The 12,500-nt window shown below is 54.2% G+C and overlaps 1 non-coding gene and 1 pseudogene across 1 annotated transcript; one reads left to right on the top strand and one right to left on the bottom strand.

Moving 5' to 3' along the window:
• Positions 1 to 1,657: 1,657 nt before the first annotated feature.
• Positions 1,658 to 1,826, bottom strand: LOC139053916 (U2 spliceosomal RNA; annotated as a pseudogene).
• Positions 1,827 to 9,913: 8,087 nt separating this feature from the next.
• Positions 9,914 to 11,728, top strand: LOC139053917 (small subunit ribosomal RNA). Its single transcript, XR_011510884.1, has one exon. It is a non-coding gene; the product is annotated as a small subunit ribosomal RNA (ribosomal RNA).
• The last annotated feature ends 772 nt before the right edge of the window (positions 11,729 to 12,500 follow it).

Below are 12,500 nucleotides of genomic sequence, written 5' to 3'. Positions count from 1 at the left end.
CTTCTTCTTGGAACGGTTTGCAATGGACTGCTTGAATGTGCCGACCACGCGTCACGGGTCGCGTATAGAGCCAACGTTTGGCAAGAACGCGTCTAGCACAACCGATCGCGGTTGCGATAACCCATCGTTGGTAGCGAAAAAAAGAAAGAAAGAAAAAAAAAACACCTACCCGCAGCTTGTTAGCAGTAACCGTAAATGTGGTTCTAAATATAGGTTCGCTGGTCACTGAAACTTTCTCATAACGCACACCACTGTAGTCCAAAAAGAACAAAGCACGCACAATGGATATGATACAGCCGTCACCGCATGATTTCGCGTTTTCCTTATTGCATTACTTTCGTGGGCATGCGCGCTAGGGCCACGCAGGCCAGGAGGCAAGGGGAAAAATAAATAAGAAATGATACGCGATCCTCAGCATTGACTTGGCTGATGTGGCACTCGCATTTATGTTCTTTACCTTAGGCGAGCGCAACGCGCCAACTGAACTCCAATTTCCCATAACGGAAATTCGTATTTGGCCATTTGGTTGTATTTTTGGCTGATGTTCGCGTTTTTCGCCCGAGCATGCGCTTCACTGCGCCGCTCGTTGCCCCTTCAATGCGGCTTCACTGCCCTGCAGGCGTGTTCTGCGTCAAGCCGAACCACCAGGCAAAAAGCCTGGGCGCCGCCATCTTGTTGAGAGCGGCGCCGGGGACACAATCGCGCCTAGCTCATTGAGTTTTCCCCCAAAACTGAACGAAATAGCCTTATTTAAATGAGAAAGATGCCGCGAGTGCCGCAACGAAGGACCTTAAGGATTACCGAAGGGTAACTGAGGGCGACGCGACGAGCTTTGGAAAGAAGAATGATGGGTGTAGCGCTACGGGGGATAAGAATAGAGCAGATTCGGGGGGTGAGCGAACAAACGCGAGCTAATGACACCTTAGTTTAAACCAAGAAAAAGAAATGGGCGTGCGCAGGGCATGCAATGTGGGGGGAAGATCATCAATTAAGGGTTACCGACTGAATTCCAAGAGAAGGGAAGCGTAGCACGGGGTGGCGGAAATTTAGGAGGGCAGATTAGATTAGGAAGGGCGCAGGCACTAGACGGCGACCGTGACCGGGCTTACACGTGACCGGGGTGCTTGGAGAATAATGGGAGAGGTCTTTGCCCTGCAGTGGTCGTAGCCAGCAGGATGATGATGACGAAAAGGTAGCAACAGGTATTCATAACATACAGGTTGGAAAGCTGAGGCACCTCTGAACCCTTGAATATATTTCGCCACACTTGGCCATACGACAAGTTTGTTTTCGAGGCGCTCGGTCCCACTGCAGCGAAAATGTTGCCGGAAATCGGGCACTCCATTTTTGTTTCATAGGGAACCTTTCTTCCACTAGGGCAGCGGATTTTCGCAGGGCGAGCTTGCTGTCGTTTACGGATCAAAGCGATAGTGAACTCCAAAATGCAGTGTTGGCTTTGAGTGGGACTTACATTGATTGCAAAACCCACGGCTAATCACCCTTCCCCCCCCCCCCCCCCCCCCAAGTGGCTCATTACAGCAGACAATCGTTCAGAAACACCGGCATCGTTGCGTATAGTATGGGAATGGTGCGTGTCACGTGAGTGCTCGCTTCGAGCTTGTGTTCTTCATTTTGATTGAATGAAGTCTCACCTAAGTGAGCGGGGGCCGATCCCGGAGGTAGTGCAATACCGGGCCGACCTGCGGCGGAGGTGAAGCAGGCTTCAAGCACTCCGCCAACTTCCAAAAATAGGTTTAATATCGTGGGTCCATATAGAACCCGTATCAGATATTAAGCTGATAAGAACAGATACTACACAAAGGGAATTTTATTTAACATTCGAACTAACGTACAAGTGTGCAAGACGTCTAAGTGTACGTGTACCTTACACAAAAACAAGAGCCTACGCGTGCAGGCAAACGAATCTTTGTTCCATGTTGTGTGTGAAAGGTACATAGGGCCTTGCAGTGTCCATACAGATCTGCTGACAGCACAATACAAATCCCAACAGAACAGTACATCCTTATACAATGTTTAAACAGGTCCTTTAACACTTATACAATGTTTATAATAGGCTACAAAACCACATAGCACTTCACATAGGTTCAACAAGAGAATCAGTTCCTAATAAGGAACAATCGGGTAATGAACCGTGCCATGCTTAACATAAAAGAACCTGGTATGCCAACGTCGGAGGAAAGCGTCCTCCCCGTTGACCTCCAGGTCGTCTGTTAGCGTTTTCCATACAAGAAGCCTGATGCGTTGCATCGCTGGGTAGGCAGCCCGGACAGGACGCCTACGGGCTTCCGCTAGGCTACGCCTTTTCCAGATGACAAACATTGTGCATATGAAAACTAGGTGTTCAAACGATCCGCATTTCCTTCGAGTTCTTTTTTTAAAACCATCTACTTGGAAGGTGCGTTTAACTAGATGCCAGGTTATCTTAGCCGGTGGACAATGGAACAAAGCGTGCTGAATTGTTTCGCTAGCGCTGCAATTCGGGCAGACTGCGCTTGGAACAATGCCCATCTTATAGAGCCGTTCACGTGTCGGTAGAATTTTCCATCTGCGTTTCCAATCAAATTCTAAAATTTCCGGAGGTAGCCATGACTTGAACCAATCACGCCATATTTTCTCCGATGTTTTTTCAAGTTCATCTTGGTTTAGCTGACGATATGTAATGATTTGAATGATGCTTGAGACTTTATCTTGAACGAGATCTGTATTGGGGCTTTCCGCAAGAATCATCTTTTTGGTGTTGTGAACAGCTCTATAATACGGTGATGGTTTTTCTGCTAGTGGCCCCGATTCCCGTTTACCAGTAATTGCCTGCTGAAACGTACTGCTCAGATATGACATTAAGTTCTTCCCCAGGTAATCGGGGATCATATTTAGTGACAAGACTGTTTTTAGTGCGAGAATCCTCCCGGTATTCATTACATGGGGCAATCCAAGACCTCCTGATTTTAGCGGGAGTTGTAGCAGATGCCTTTTTACTGCTGGGGGTTTGCCATTCCAAAGAAAGCCGGAGATGAGCTTGTTCAGTTGGATGGTCACTTTTCGGGGCATAACGCCAATTCTTGCTACATAATTTGCATAAGCACACACTGTAGTTGTTATAGCCAGTGATCTTAATCTGAGCGATAGGTTTCTTTGGCTAAGGGAGGAGATTGCGGCGTTAGACCTCTGGATTGCTAGTTGCCATGAAGCGTCTGCTACTCCCTTATTAGTAAAAATGATGCCTAACACTTTCACAGAAGTGACTATAGGAATGTTAGGTATCAGATTTGCGGGGAAAGAACCGAATAATAGCGCTTTACTTTTTCCTTCATTGATACGGGCTCCAGATAATTCCGAATATTCGCCAAAAATGTCTTTAAATATGCGCAAACTCCGCTCGTCTCTTAAGAACAAAGAAATATCATCCGCGTACGCATTGACTCTGATTTCTTCCTGGCCCGTCATAGGAAAACCTCGGATTTGTTTGGCAGTAAGTATATTCCTTATTAGTGGGTCCAGCGAAAGAATGAACAAGGAGGGGCTAAGAGGGCAGCCTTGTCGAACCCCTCTGCGGACGTGGAAGGCGGGTGTAATCGATCCGTTTACTAAGATGTCACTGCTTATGTTGTTGTACAGGAGCCGAATACTGCGAATAAGGTTATGGGGTAGGTTGAGAAGTTCTAAAACTAGGAAAATATACTTATGCCTAACTCTGTCGAAGGCTTTTTCCTGGTCCACTGATATGTATACCCCACGTACATCCTTCATTTGAGCGTACTCGAACACATCCCGGGTGATCGTGAGGTTCGTGAAGATTGATCGGCCCGGTACTGCACAAGACTGACATGGGGAGATGATTGACGGTAACAATTTTGAAAGGCGAATTTGCAGTAACGTGGCGACTAGTTTATAATCAGTGTTTAGTAATGTGATAGGACGCCATGATTTAATATCTGTCGGGGGGGCTCCTTCCTTCAGTAGGAGTGTGATGCGCCCTCTGCCGAAGGAGGCAGGTTTCTTCCCTTCCCCAACCACCATTTTCACTAATCGGAGTAACACCTCCCCAAGTATCTCAAAGAAGGTCTTGTAAAAGGCAGTGGTTAAGCCATCGCAACCGGGCGCTGTCCTTGTACTCATGATGTCCAGGGCTTCTTTAACCGAATCAATGGTTAAGTCGTCACTAATGCATGAGAGGTCTTCCTCTGTAAGGGGCGATAGTGCACGACAGAATTCTCGAATTCTTGTCTCAATGTCTGGAGGCTCCTTGACATCATCCGTACCAAAGAGATCGGCAAAGTGGTCACGAATATCAGATTCAATCTCGGCAGGGTTAGTAGTGAGTGACCCGTCTGGACGTCGTATTTCAGTGATGTGCACTTTCGCATTGCCAATAACTGAGATGCCGGAGCTTGAAATGTTCATATAATCCTGTTCTACACCCTCTCGGATGAATCGTCTCTTTACTAATCTGTTTGTTTTGTCTTTACTAATTTGTCTTTACTAATCTCTTTACTAATACTACACTTTGATCTTAGCCAAAAGGCCGAGAAGCGATGTCTTTCACTTCACTCCATTGTACCACTGCCTTGTGGGTGCCCTGGCGACATTGGTAACCTCAGCAACAGCGTGGGCAATCTTATAAAACCCAGCCCGTCTAGAGACTCTATGCTCTCTATCTCGCGAATCAACTCGCGACGCCTCAGTCTTTCACTGTTAACGAAACGCCGTCGCGTAGAAACGAGACCCGAGCGCAAGCTTGTTCGCAAGGCAAAACCAACGAAGGCAACCTCGTAGAAAACGGAACAGGCGAGCGGAAAACACGCGCAAGGGGAATGCTTACTTCCGTCTGAATGCGACCGCTCAAGGCGGCTTTCTTTGAGGCCTTCGTTTCAAGCCCGTGCGCAAGTGTAATACACTACGCGCATTTCCCTCATTTCCTTTTATTTACCGCAAGGCCCACTGAAAGTTTTCATACGGCACAGGCCGGGACGGATTGCAACGTGTCGATTCGACCGCTAGAATTAGGTAGCGCGCCTCATGTACGAATGAAAGAGAATGAAAAAAAAAAAATAAATAAATATAGAAAAGGCTGCGCACTCCTTCCAACCGGAAACATAGAGGGCAGGAAGATCGCCATGTGGAGCACAGGTGTTGTTAAAAAAGAAAGAAAGAAAGAAAGAAATAGCGCTACCCCATCATCTTTACCGTGTGCGTGTATACACACACACGCACACATATGCACGCGCACGCACGCGCGCGCGCGCACGCACACACACACACACACACACACACACACACACACACACATACGCACACATGCTAGCATAGCTTAAGCACAGCTGGAAAGCTCAGCCTTGCGCAAGAAAAAAGGACCACGCCCTTTCGCAAGCCCCTTTGAAACTTTTAAATGAGAAACATGTGTACAGCGAGGTCGTTCGAAACTGGCGCGAAAACGCATCCGCGCCATCTGTGTGCGGAACTAGGAAAACCTACGGCCTTCGCCATACAGAAAGAAAGGTAGATGGCGCGAGCTAACGCTCCGTTGCATACTAAGAACGAGAGCTAGTGAATAATGGCAGAAACGTCTTGGGAAGAGAGAAAAAAACAACAACAACAAAAAAAAAGAAAGACACGCAAGTTGTTGGCTCGCGCAAGCATTCTATTTTACAGCGAGTAAAGAGCATAGCAACTTCTCACAAGAGCAGCAAGAAAGACAAGAAGAACGTGAGAGAGGGGGAGAAACAGGCGCGTTTCTTTGGAATGCAGAGCATGCTGCACACACTATGAAGTGCCAAAGAGACGGGGAAAGCAGATGGCGCGATTGTGTATGTCCTCAAAGCTTGAAAACAATTTCTAAACTACAAGGTGTGCCGAAGTCCGCCTACTCTCATCAGGTTGCTCCCGCCTCCAATTGCATTTAAATTAAAATTACAGTCGCCTCAGAGGCAGAGAGAGAGAGAGAGAGAGAGAAAATGTGTACACTTGCTTCGCGCAGCTGCACCCGTTCAAATTTTACAGCAACAAGAGCACTCCCGCAGGCACAAAGTCCGCTGCCGCGTCCGCCGGGGCGGAATGCACTCGCTTCCGTAAATTGTCGTGCGGCAGACTGCTGCATCGTAGCACACCTGAAACCGCGCAGACGTCAGCGATCGCCGCGAGATCGCTGCGAGCGCTAAAGTCCGAAACCACGTCCGCCGGGGCGGCGGGAGCTCGATACCCCTTCACGAAACTTCTGCGTGTACACCGCCGCACGGCCACGGCGGAGTCGCTGGCATCCTGCGCGCAGTTGCATTGCGTCGCGCCGGGAATCGTTGAAGCCCCACGCAGACGTCGGCGTCGGCCCCGACCTGGCTGCGAGCGCTCGAAGAGACCAAGTCCGAAGCCACGTGAGCCGGGGCGGTGTGAGCGCGACTAAGTCCGAGACGACGTCAGCCGGGGCGGCGTGAGCGAGACCAAGTCCGAGACTACGTCAGCCGGGGCGGCGTGAGCGAGACCAAGTCCGAGACTACGTCAGCCGGGGCGTCGACTAAGTCCGAGACGACGTCAGCCGGGGCGTCGAGCACGCCGCGGTCGCTTTTCCCACTCTTACTCGAAAAATGGCGAAGGGGCCGCGCTAGCGTGCCTTGAATCGGTGAGCGGCGGTACCGCGGCGATCGCGAGAGCTCAAATCGGCCGTGCCAAGGCCAAATATTGGCGCTCGGCTCGGCGCAGTACGCCGCCTTGTCGCACGAGTACGGCCCCGTGGAGGTCTGGTCACTTATCGCTGCTCTTATAAGGGGCCGTACCGCCCTGGCCGACGTTGTACCGTAGTGCCGTTTTCGGCTTGCGCGTGTTCGTGGTGGTGTCCGCGCACCGCTCCGCACTCGAGAATCGTGCCCACGACGACGCGAGCGCTCGGAAGAGACGCAAGTCCGAAACCACGTGAGCCGGGGCGGTGTGAGCGCGACTAAGTCCGAGACGACGTCAGCCGGGGCGGCGTGAGCGAGACTAAGTCCGAGACTACGTCAGCCGGGGCGTCGACCAAGTCCGAGACGACGTCAGCCGGGGCGTCGAGCACGCCGCGCGCGCTTTTCCCACTCTTACTCGAAAAATGGCGAAGGGGCCGCGCTAGCGTGCCTTGAATCGGTGAGCGGCGGTACCGCGGCGATCGCGAGAGCTCAAATCGGCCGTGCCAAAGCCAAATATTGGCGCTCGGCTCGGCGCAGTACGCCGCCTTGTCGCACGAGTACGGCCCCGTGGAGGTCTGGTCACTTATCGCTGCTCTTATAAGGGGCCGTACCGCCCTGGCCGACGTTGTACCGTAGTGCCGTTTTCGGCTTGCGCGTGTTCGTGGTGGTGTCCGCGCACCGCTCCGCACTCGAGAATCGTGCCCACGACGACGCGAGCGCTCGGAAGAGACGAAAGTCCGAAACCACGTGAGCCGGGGCGGTGTGAGCGCGACTAAGTCCGAGACGACGTCAGCCGGGGCGGCGTGAGCGAGACTAAGTCCGAGACTACGTCAGCCGGGGCGTCGACCAAGTCCGAGACGACGTCAGCCGGGGCGTCGAGCACGCCGCGCGCGCTTTTCCCACTCTTACTCGAAAAATGGCGAAGGGGCCGCGCTAGCGTGCCTTGAATCGGTGAGCGGCGGTACCGCGGCGATCGCGAGAGCTCAAATCGGCCGTGCCAAAGCCAAATATTGGCGCTCGGCTCGGCGCAGTACGCCGCCTTGTCGCACGAGTACGGCCCCGTGGAGGTCTGGTCACTTATCGCTGCTCTTATAAGGGGCCGTACCGCCCTGGCCGACGTTGTACCGTAGTGCCGTTTTCGGCTTGCGCGTGTTCGTGGTGGTGTCCGCGCACCGCTCCGCACTCGAGAATCGTGCCCACGACGACGCGAGCGCTCGGAAGAGACGAAAGTCCGAAACCACGTGAGCCGGGGCGGTGTGAGCGCGACTAAGTCCGAGACGACGTCAGCCGGGGCGGCGTGAGCGAGACTAAGTCCGAGACTACGTCAGCCGGGGCGACGAGCACGCCGCGCGCGCTTTTCGCACTCTTACTCGAAAAATGGCGAAGGGGCCGCGCTAGCGTGCCTTGAATCGGTGAGCGGCGGTACCGCGGCGATCGCGAGAGCTCAAATCGGCCGTGCCAAGGCCAAATATTGGCGCTCGGCTCGGCGCAGTACGCCGCCTTGTCGCACGAGTACGGCCCCGTGGAGATCTGGTCACTTATCGCTGCTCATATAAGGGGGCCGTACCGCCCTGGCCGACGTTGTACCGTAGTGCCATTTTCGGCTTGCGCGTGTTCGTGGTGGTGTCCGCGCACCGCTCCGCACTCGAGAATCGTGCCCACGACGACGCGAGCGCTCGGAAGAGACGGAAGTCCGAAACCACGTGAGCCGGGGCGGTGTGAGCGCGACTAAGTCCGAGACGACGTCAGCCGGGGCGGCGTGAGCGAGACTAAGTCCGAGACTACGTCAGCCGGGGCGACGAGCACGCCGCGCGCGCTTTTCGCACTCTTACTCGAAAAATGGCGAAGGGGCCGCGCTAGCGTGCCTTGAATCGGTGAGCGGCGGTACCGCGGCGATCGCGAGAGCTCAAATCGGCCGTGCCAAGGCCAAATATTGGCGCTCGGCTCGGCGCAGTACGCCGCCTTGTCGCACGAGTACGGCCCCGTGGAGATCTGGTCACTTATCGCTGCTCATATAAGGGGGCCGTACCGCCCTGGCCGACGTTGTACCGTAGTGCCGTTTTCGGCTTGCGCGTGTTCGTGGTGGTGTCCGCGCACCGCTCCGCACTCGAGAATCGTGCCCACGACGACGCGAGCGCTCGGAAGAGACAGAAGTCCGAAACCACCTGAGCCGGGCCGCGGCGGGAGCTCGACGCCCGTCACGCAACTTTGGCGTACAAGCCACCGCACGGCCGCGACTGAGTCGTCGCCACCGTCCGGCTGGCTGCACTATAGCACGCCGGGAACCGGGAAAGAACCGCGCAGAGGTCGTCGTTTTGCCGCGGCGTTGGCGCGAGCGCGCGAAGAGACAAAGTCCGAAACGGCGTCAGCCGGGGTGTCGAGCACGCCGCCCGCGCCGGTCGCACTCGTGCTCGGAAACGGCGAAAGGGCCGCGCTAGCGTGCGGCCCCGTAGGGGCACAGAAAGGCGATTGTTCTGGAAACCGCGCTGTCCATAGGCGAGAGATTGCCGTTCGCGCATTCGGTCGACGCGCTGCGCTTTCACGACTTCGGCATTGCGCTGCCGACGTAAGCTTTCCATCTCGCTCGCGGCGCTGCGAGGCGGCACGATTTTCGCCAAACGCTCGTCGAAAGTGGCACGAGTACGGCCCCATGGAGATTTGGGAACTTATCGCTGCTATTATATGGGGGTCCCAGAGAGCAGTCGCCCCCAAAAGCGACCTGGGTGTTTGATATGCGGCGGGCTTCGTGCCCGTCAAGCGTGTCCCCGGTATCGCTCCCGTGGATCCCACAGCTGACGTCTGCAGCCTCATCCGCTTGATGCGTTAGGGGCTGGTTGTCGGACGACGCTTTCTCCACGATATCGAGTTGTGTTCCGCATCGTCCTCGGACGAGTCAAATGCGAAAGCGCCGAAGGCGCGGGCGTGACCCGTCGCCTGGCGGCTTTGCCGTCTCGGCTACGTTGCAAGTGTCGGTCGGTCCACCTGTGCTGCGGGCTCAAGAGAAACCGCAAGCCGTGATCGAGTCGACACAACCAGTCTATCGAGAATGTTGCGTGCTTCTTGCCGCGTGGCGATACCCGGCCCTTCGGGGAGGGCGCCGTAGCGAGCTCGAACGCCGTCGTCTCGGACTGTGCAAAGTGCTACTCTTTGCAAGAACGAAGCGTGCTGGGGCGCCTGAAGGTGGCCTCGGCATCGCAAAAACGGCGTCCGGCCTGCTTGACAGGCGGGACGCGCAGTTGAACGATTACCTGGTTGATCCTGCCAGTAATCATATGCTTGTCTCAAAGATTAAGCCATGCATGTCTAAGTACATGCCGAAATAAGGCGAAACCGCGAATGGCTCATTAAATCAGTTATGGTTCCTTAGATCGTTTCTTCCTACTTGGATAACTGTGGCAATTCTAGAGCTAATACATGCAGTGAGCCTGAAGCCCTTTGGGCGACGGGTGCTTTTATTAGACCAAGATCGATCGGGTTTCGGCCCGTATTGTGTGGTGACTCTGGATAACTTTGTGCTGATCGCATGGCCACGAGCCGGCGACGTTTCTTTCAAGTGTCTGCCTTATCAACTTTCGATGGTAGGTTACTTGCTTACCATGGTTGTTACGGGTAACGGAGAATCAGGGTTCGATTCCGGAGAGGGAGCCTGAGAAACGGCTACCACATCCAAGGAAGGCAGCAGGCGCGCAAATTACCCACTCCCGGCACGGGGAGGTAGTGACGAAAAATAACAATACGGGACTCTTTTGAGGCCCCGTAATTGAAATGAGTACACTCTAAATCCTTTAACGAGGATCAATTGGAGGGCAAGTCTGGTGCCAGCAGCCGCGGTAATTCCAGCTCCAATAGCGTATACTAAAGCTGCTGCGGTTAAAAAGCTCGTAGTTGGATCTCAGTTCCAGACGAGTAGTGCATCTACCCGATGCGACGGCTCGGACTGAACATCATGCCGGTCCTTTCTTGGTGCACTTCATTGTGTGCCTCGAGAAGGCCGGTGCTTTTACTTTGAAAAAATTAGAGTGCTCAACGCAGGCGAGTCGCCTGAATAAACTTGCATGGAATAATAGAACAAGACCTCGTTTCTGTTCTGTTGGTTTTTGGAATACGAGGTAATGATTAAGAGGGACAGACGGGGGCATTCGTATTGCGGCGCTAGAGGTGAAATTCTTGGACCGTCGCAAGACGAACTACTGCGAAAGCATTTGCCAAGAATGTTTTCTTTGATCAAGAACGAAAGTCAGAGGTTCGAAGGCGATCAGATACCGCCCTAGTTCTGACCATAAACGATGCCAACCAGCGATCCGCCTGAGTTACTCAAATGACTCGGCGGGCAGCTTCCGGGAAACCAAAGTGTTTGGGTTCCGGGGGAAGTATGGTTGCAAAGCTGAAACTTAAAGGAATTGACGGAAGGGCACCACCAGGAGTGGAGCCTGCGGCTTAATTTGACTCAACACGGGAAAACTTACCCGGCCCGGACACTGGGAGGATTGACAGATTGAGAGCTCTTTCTTGATTCGGTGGATGGTGGTGCATGGCCGTTCTTAGTTGGTGGAGCGATTTGTCTGGTTAATTCCGATAACGAACGAGACTCTAGCCTATTAAATAGGTGCGGGGTTCCCAGCACCTTACAACCTTCTTAGAGGGACAAGCGGCTCCTAGCCGCACGAAACAGAGCAATAACAGGTCTGTGATGCCCTTAGATGTCCGGGGCCGCACGCGCGCTACACTGAAGGAAGCAGCGTGTCTTTATCCCTGTCTGAAAAGACTGGGTAACCCGTGGAACTTCTTTCGTGATTGGGATAGGGGCTTGCAATTGTTCCCCTTGAACGAGGAATTCCCAGTAAGCGCGAGTCATAAGCTCGCGTTGATTACGTCCCTGCCCTTTGTACACACCGCCCGTCGCTACTACCGATTGAATGATTTAGTGAGGTCTTCGGACCGATGTCCGGCGCGGCCTTTCGGTTGCGCCGGTCTGTTGGAAAGATGACCAAACTTGATCATTTAGAGGAAGTAAAAGTCGTAACAAGGTTTCCGTAGGTGAACCTGCGGAAGGATCATTACCGGATTGTTCGAGGGTGACGAGCGCCATTGTTTCTACCCCGTGTGGGTGAAGCAGCTCGCTGCGCCCGACGCTTTCCGCCGCTGGCCCCGCTTGGACGCGGGGACGGCTATACCCGAACATGCCGGGGATTGCCCGAATTTCGAAGGGCGCCCCGTGCCAAATTTGTTGCGCCCAGTGGACGCCGGCTGCAACCTTGGACGGTTGGCTTGGCCGCGCCCGCGGGTAGAAACGGCGTAACGCACACTGTTGGGTGGGCTTTCTGAAGTCCGCCTCGGCACTCTTGCGCGGAATGGGAGTAAGACGACCCGACCTGCTGCTCTTGCCCAGTACGAGGGGAACGGCGAAGCGTGCGGTCGGTCAAGGAACTGACGGTCGAGAGCTAATGCCGCTGCCGCTTAGTACACACGGAACCGTGGTGCGAGCGCTCTCCCGTCCTCCGCGGCAAACGCTGCCGAGTCTGAAAAGGCTGGCGGCTGCCGGTCGCTTCCTGCGGCGAGTGTGGAGTAACGACCCGACTTTGTTGCTGCCCAAGTACTAAAGGAACGGTGCGGCGCTCGGTCGGTCATGGAACCGGCGGTATTGAGGGTGCGGCTGCCAAGTACGGAAGGAACCGTGGCCTAAAGCACTCTCCCGTCCTCCGCGGCAAATTCCACCGCGCCCGAAAGGGCCGGAGGCTGCCGGTCGGCTCCCGCTCGTGACGCGCGAGGTGTCGAGTTCGCGGTTCAATGCGACGACGTCTGCAGGCTATTTGCCCGCCGCCGAGGGAAAGG

This window comes from Dermacentor albipictus, unplaced genomic scaffold, assembly GCF_038994185.2.
Source record: "Dermacentor albipictus isolate Rhodes 1998 colony unplaced genomic scaffold, USDA_Dalb.pri_finalv2 scaffold_352, whole genome shotgun sequence".
NCBI classification, from domain to species: Eukaryota; Metazoa; Arthropoda; class Arachnida; order Ixodida; family Ixodidae; genus Dermacentor; species Dermacentor albipictus.
The sequence above is the reverse complement of the archived record's forward strand: the minus strand, read 5'-3'. Positions and strand labels throughout refer to the sequence as shown.